Source organism: Lagenorhynchus albirostris, chromosome 5 (genome assembly GCF_949774975.1).
Source record: "Lagenorhynchus albirostris chromosome 5, mLagAlb1.1, whole genome shotgun sequence".
NCBI classification, from domain to species: domain Eukaryota; kingdom Metazoa; phylum Chordata; class Mammalia; order Artiodactyla; family Delphinidae; genus Lagenorhynchus; species Lagenorhynchus albirostris.
Window position 1 is genome coordinate 118226612 of NC_083099.1, and position 5945 is coordinate 118232556.

The following is a 5945-nucleotide window of genomic DNA, read 5'->3' on the forward strand; positions in this document are numbered from 1 at the left end:
ACTGTTTATGCACTAGAAATTACATAGGGGAAAATGTCACAGGAATATGGCTCAAATCATCTAGGTTTAGGACACTTTAATCAACATTTAGAATTCTTTTCTCCCGTGGATAGAAAAGATGATCAATGCTTGCTAAATGTTATTAACCTTTTAATCACTGTTATACATTTAGCAAATCAATTTAATCATCTATTGGGTGATTAGAAATGACTAGTTAGGGAGATCAGCTTAGTGCTTTGTGACCACCTAGAGGGGTGGGATAGGGAGAGTGGGAAGGAGATGCAAGTGGGAGGGGATATGGGGATATATGTATATGTATAGCTGACTCACTTTGTTATACAGCAGAAACTAACACAACATTGTAAAGCAATTATACTCCAATAAAGATGTTAAAAAAAATGACTAGAGACAGAAATTTAGAAAAGCAACATTGATGCTTGATACACATGTACAAACATACACAAGTAGATTGATAGACACACATCATGGAACGTTGTATTTCATATTTTATCTGCCTAAGTTACTGAAATACTTTGAATTAGATCAAGTCAAAATGAATTCTGTGATTTGGAAAATCCAGCACACAGCACTAAAAATGAGGAACCAGAAGGTGTACTCCTTGGAATTTTTTTTTAAAGATTATTCATGAATCATGTAACTTTAAAATAATATTAATCTTTAGGAAAATTTGGGGGATTGACTTTCTTTAATGCTTTTAGAGCCAAGGGATTCAATTTTTTAAATAGGGAAAATTTTGCATTTATCATACATTTGGGAGCATCAAATCTTTCCCTCACTTGCTAGACACAGGGATGCAAAGGTAACTAAGACACAGTTGCCTCTTTCAAAAAGTTCTTGCATTTTTTAGTTCACTTCACTTTGCAGAAAGTGTGACTATTGTTTATAATGCTATTATATCCCATTTCTTTTTAATTGTTTTGAAATAATGACTACTGATATAGATTAACTTTTTGAGGGATTAGCCTAAATGCTTTAACTTATTTTACTGGGAGGAGTGCTACGTGTTCCCTATCAGCAAACTAGGAATGGACTAGTTACATTCCCAATCTCTTTCCAGCCACTCTGGCAGGTACTTTGGGATCCACAGAGGAATATCTGACATAATTCCTGCTCACCAGTAGTTGAGTGGAATTAGGGAGAGTTAAGTAACAGAATTTCTTTGACATTTTTTAGAAAAGTCAGAATATAAAGACTCATTTAGAATATAAAGTGTTACCAAATGAATGCCATAGAAATACATAGCAAGGCGAAAACAGTCTGAAAGACTTGATAATAAATATTATGTAAGAGCAAAGCACCTGCTAGGCCTTGAGTGATGGGAAGGACTGAGACATATGGCTATGGATTTAAAAGTCTAGCTGAATGGATTCAGTGCTAGCAGGAGTGTCTGTAGACCAATTCCATACAGATGTCGCAACTCCCAGAAGAGTAAGTGTGTCCAAATATAGAAACTGTTAGTTAGATCCAAGCAAAAGCTTGAGGATGGGTTCAGCACTGGAGAAAAGAAAAGATGGCCACTCCACTCGAAGTAGGGTCATTCCAGCAAATCTATCCAAAAATAAGATCATTATGGCAATATTTATTATTTTTTACAATAATAACTGGCTGATTAGTCTGCAGGCCTATGCTAGGAAGGCCACATTTGCTGACATAATAGATAAAATCCCAGCAGTTTAGAAGTTTAGAACTTACTCAGAGCATAGTCCAGGGCAGTACGCCTTGGGCAGCTTTCTGCTCAGGTTCATTCCTCTTGCAGCTCCACCAACATCGACTCCCACAGTCTCAAATTACGAGTTCACACATGAAAGGAGTTTACAGTTCTGACATGGAACATCAATCCTACCCACACTCTGCTCTCTTCAGAGCTCAGCCACATGGCCATCTATACCTTGTGCAAGTGAATCTGGGAAATGTGGTCTGTCTATTCTCCCAAAAGAAAAAACCTCAACCGCTTATTCAAATAACACACACTTCTATTGTGTGTACAGATCTCTGAGTCCGGTACTGTGGAGAGTATCTCTCAATAAGCAAGATATACCTTCTGCCTTCAAATTCTTAGACAGAACTATACGTAAATAAATGTTAATGCAAGGCCAGATGTATTGGGTTCTATAATAGAGGGATAAAGAACCTCTTACAAAGGAAAAACTTCCGAGAAAAGGCGAGATTTGAGCAGAGTTTGAAGCATAAATAGGGGCTCACCACCACGTAGAGGTGGAGGGTACGGCATGAAAAGTGACATGCGAACAGGCTGTATCAAATGGCTAGAGATGACAGTCTACGATAGGTACAGAAATAAAGATGTCTGAAAGATATTTGGGGACCACAACATAACAGACCTTAAACACTCTGTTTATAGTTCAGGAGCCATTGCAAAATCTGCAGCATATGCTTAGGAAAGAAAGCCATGTTCAGCACACATTAGAATGGAAAGAAATTAGGGATGGGAGTGGCGGGGAGCTATTTGAACTAAGGCAGTGGGAATGGAAATGAGAGAACAGTTAATGCAAAACATTTGAAAAAGTAGATTTGAAAAGACTTTGAGATTGTTTGTGTTGGTGAGTAAATCCAGTGATTTTTGCATTTCACCGACAGAGTGTTCTTGATGGTTAATCCTTGGGAATTATTTGATGAGTTCAAAGAGCACGTATAGTTGATCTCATTAGCTAAGGGAGTGTTAAAATCTGCCAAGGCAAGAACTTTGAGCAATGACATCTCTGGGGCCTTGAACTTGAGAGAAGTGCAACAGAGATATCTAACTTCTATTGTAGCCACAAATTACCATATTTTGAAAAACAATTTCTGAACAAGAAATAATACAGAATAGGTCACCTCCCATCCTTTAAGCCCTAAGTAGGCAAGTGTATGCCTTTTATCTCTAAGTAACTTCCCATGACCAAAATCCTCACTCCAGATTCTCTTCCAGACTTACTGTCAGGATATAGATAGTTTTGAAATTATGCAGAAAGGTAAATAACTTTAGAGAGTTTGAAGTCTTCATCAGCCCTTTTAATTCTGTTATACTTCAGTGAAGAAGAGGGTAATACCAGAGCGCTTCTCAAGTGGTACATGAAGTCTCCTCTGTACGTTAAAGAATATTCCTTACTTAAAATGCTCTCTGGGAGTGAGGGCTTTGAGGGCCACTTCTCCCCATTTTTACAATGCAAGGGAAGTATTTAAATGTTTAAGGAGTAAAATAGCCTCTTCAACTCCCGTTAGACCTGCTAGCAACAATTTACCAGATGTAAAACATCAAGAAGTGTTAATGGAGAATATTTGAAGCCTGGTCTCCAGGTGCTCTGCCCTAAGAAAATTTTTCTATTAGCTACTGAAAATCTTAACCCCTCCAAGAAGACAGTCTAACCCTTGTTAAAGTCAAAACAGAAGATCCTCATCAGTTCCTGCAGAGAAGAGGTAACAAAGTTTAGATGACAACCATGGTGTTATAATTAATATGTAGGGACTTCCCTGGTGGCGCAGTGGTTGAGAATCCACCTGCCAGTGCAGGGGACACGGGTTCGAGCCCTGGTTCAAGAAGATCCCACATGCCGTGGAGCAACTGTGCCCGTGCGCCACAACTACTGAACCTGTGTACCTAGAACCTGTGCTCCGCAACAAGAGAAGCCACTGCAATGAGAAGCCTGCACACTGCAAGGAAGAGTAGCCCCCACTGACCACAATTGGAGAAAGCCCGTGTGCAGCAACAAATACCCAACGCAGCCAAAAATTAAAAAAAAAAAACAAAAAAAACCCTGTACTTAAAAAATAATAATAATAATTAATATGTAACTTTTAGATCGAAAATTTACTTTATTCCAAATTTCAGAGAAATAATCTTACTTCCATTAAGCAAATTATATGCTATGTTGAAAATAAGTTGAGACTACCAATTGGAAATACAATAGACTAGCAGAATTCAAATGAAAATGTATTATTATAAAAAATTTCATCTCATAATACAGTTTTCAAATGGGTTTAGTTACAGTAATTTATAGCATTTATGTGTTCTTAAAATGCTTTGATCTAATGTGTAGCTTTCCTTTTAATAATGGATAAATTTTCAAAATATTGAAGAGAGAGGAACAGGACATCCTAAAAGTGACTGAGATAACATTTGTTCATTCCTGTTCATTGACGGTATCCTTTTGATAAAGTGAGTGGAAAAGGACTGATTAGTTTTCAGAAAATATGGGTTTAGCTTAGGTTACTCTCTTGTTGACCACAAAACTTGTTTGAGTTCTTATCCATGATAACCACTCTATCCACTGCATAGATTTACTCTGAGGACCAAATTATAATATTTCAGCATACATAGAGAGAAGTATGAAATACTCTTGAGGTCTCTCCAGTATTTTTATACTATGACCTAGCTCTACTGACTTAATCCCCATGTCCTATGTTGTGTCTTTTTGATCACTCAAAAGCTCTGTAAAGGAGTCTTGGTACCCAGGCTACCAGTCTCAATTTTCACCACCTGGGAGAATGATACAGTTTTTGCATTTTAGTAAAGTAAAATACTGGGACAGTGATAAGGATAAAGAAAGAAAAAAATTGTATTCTATAATTGGTTGCTGCCATAGGGTTATTTTTTCCCACATTGCAATTCTTATTATATCATACCAGTCTACTTAAAACCATCCATTAATATTTTATAAATCTCTTGGCACTTATTTTGGTATTTCTTCAAAGTTATCTTATGAATCTGTGATTTGAGGATTAGGCTGAAAATGTGTAATGATTAGGTACTCTTCTTAAGGTTTGCTTGCTGAATTCAAATAAAACCACAATTCTGTTGTTTTTTTTTTCTGATAAAATTTAAAGGCTAACTCCCACCAACTTTTAAATAATATGCAATTGAAGGAAAAAATTGTTTTGTTTGTTGATTTTTTTGGGGGGGAGGTATCCCTCAAAACCATTTCTCCCACCTTGTAGGATTGTACTACAAAGGGACTAACTGTTTAGGACACATAACTTATTATTTAAACAAAGCAACAAAAATTTTAAAAAAGGAAAGTTAGGAGTGAAAACAACTCTGGGGCTAAGTTTGTGTACGTAATAACTGGGTAAATCCTTTGGTGAAGTACATTGGGTAGTTATAGGGATTTGATATGTAAAATAGAGTGAATTTCATATGGACATGATTTGAACAGCCAAAATATTTATGATTAAATAAAACATTTCCCAATTAGGGGTTATGGGCATACGTTAAAGTAACAATAAATTTTGTCAAGTGTCTCGAAAGTCCTAAACGATTTGGTGGATAAGCAGTCAAAATATTAGGATGAATGAGTATATGTGAGAGTGTGTTTGGTTTGTTTTCCTATCCTTTTATAACTCCTTTAAGAGGTAAGATGTATCTTCTGGTTCTTTTACAAGGGTAGGATTTTCATTCACCTCTACTTTTTTTTTCCAAAGAGAGAAACCTTAAGTTTCCAGATGTGTACAGAAAAGATTAAACATTTTAGCTACTATTTTATAATTTTTTCCTTGCTTGTCAAAAGCAATAATATTACCATCATTCAATGTGTATGATAATGTTGACAATTCAAAAGCTTTTGAGAACAAGCTTATTATTCATGGGAAATTTACAAATGACTGTTGATTCCCCTAGATTTCTAAAACAAAGCAAAATTAATTTTAGGTCCTACAGATCTAAGGTAACTGTCTGCAGCTTAATAAGCATCAGGAAGAAGATGAACTGAAAGGCAGGAAATACAATCTAGCAGTGAAATTTGTTCAGTTATGGAGGAAAGTTCCAACGGAAATGGTGGAAGTACCGGCTTACCAGCACTTTGGATAAGTGAAATCCAGCTCGACAGAGGGCTAAATTGCATTCAGTAAGAATTTAATATTGCTCTAAAAACGAATGCCTCCCATATCGCTTATATTTATTTAATGAGTAGATTTCTGAGCTGAAACTTTGA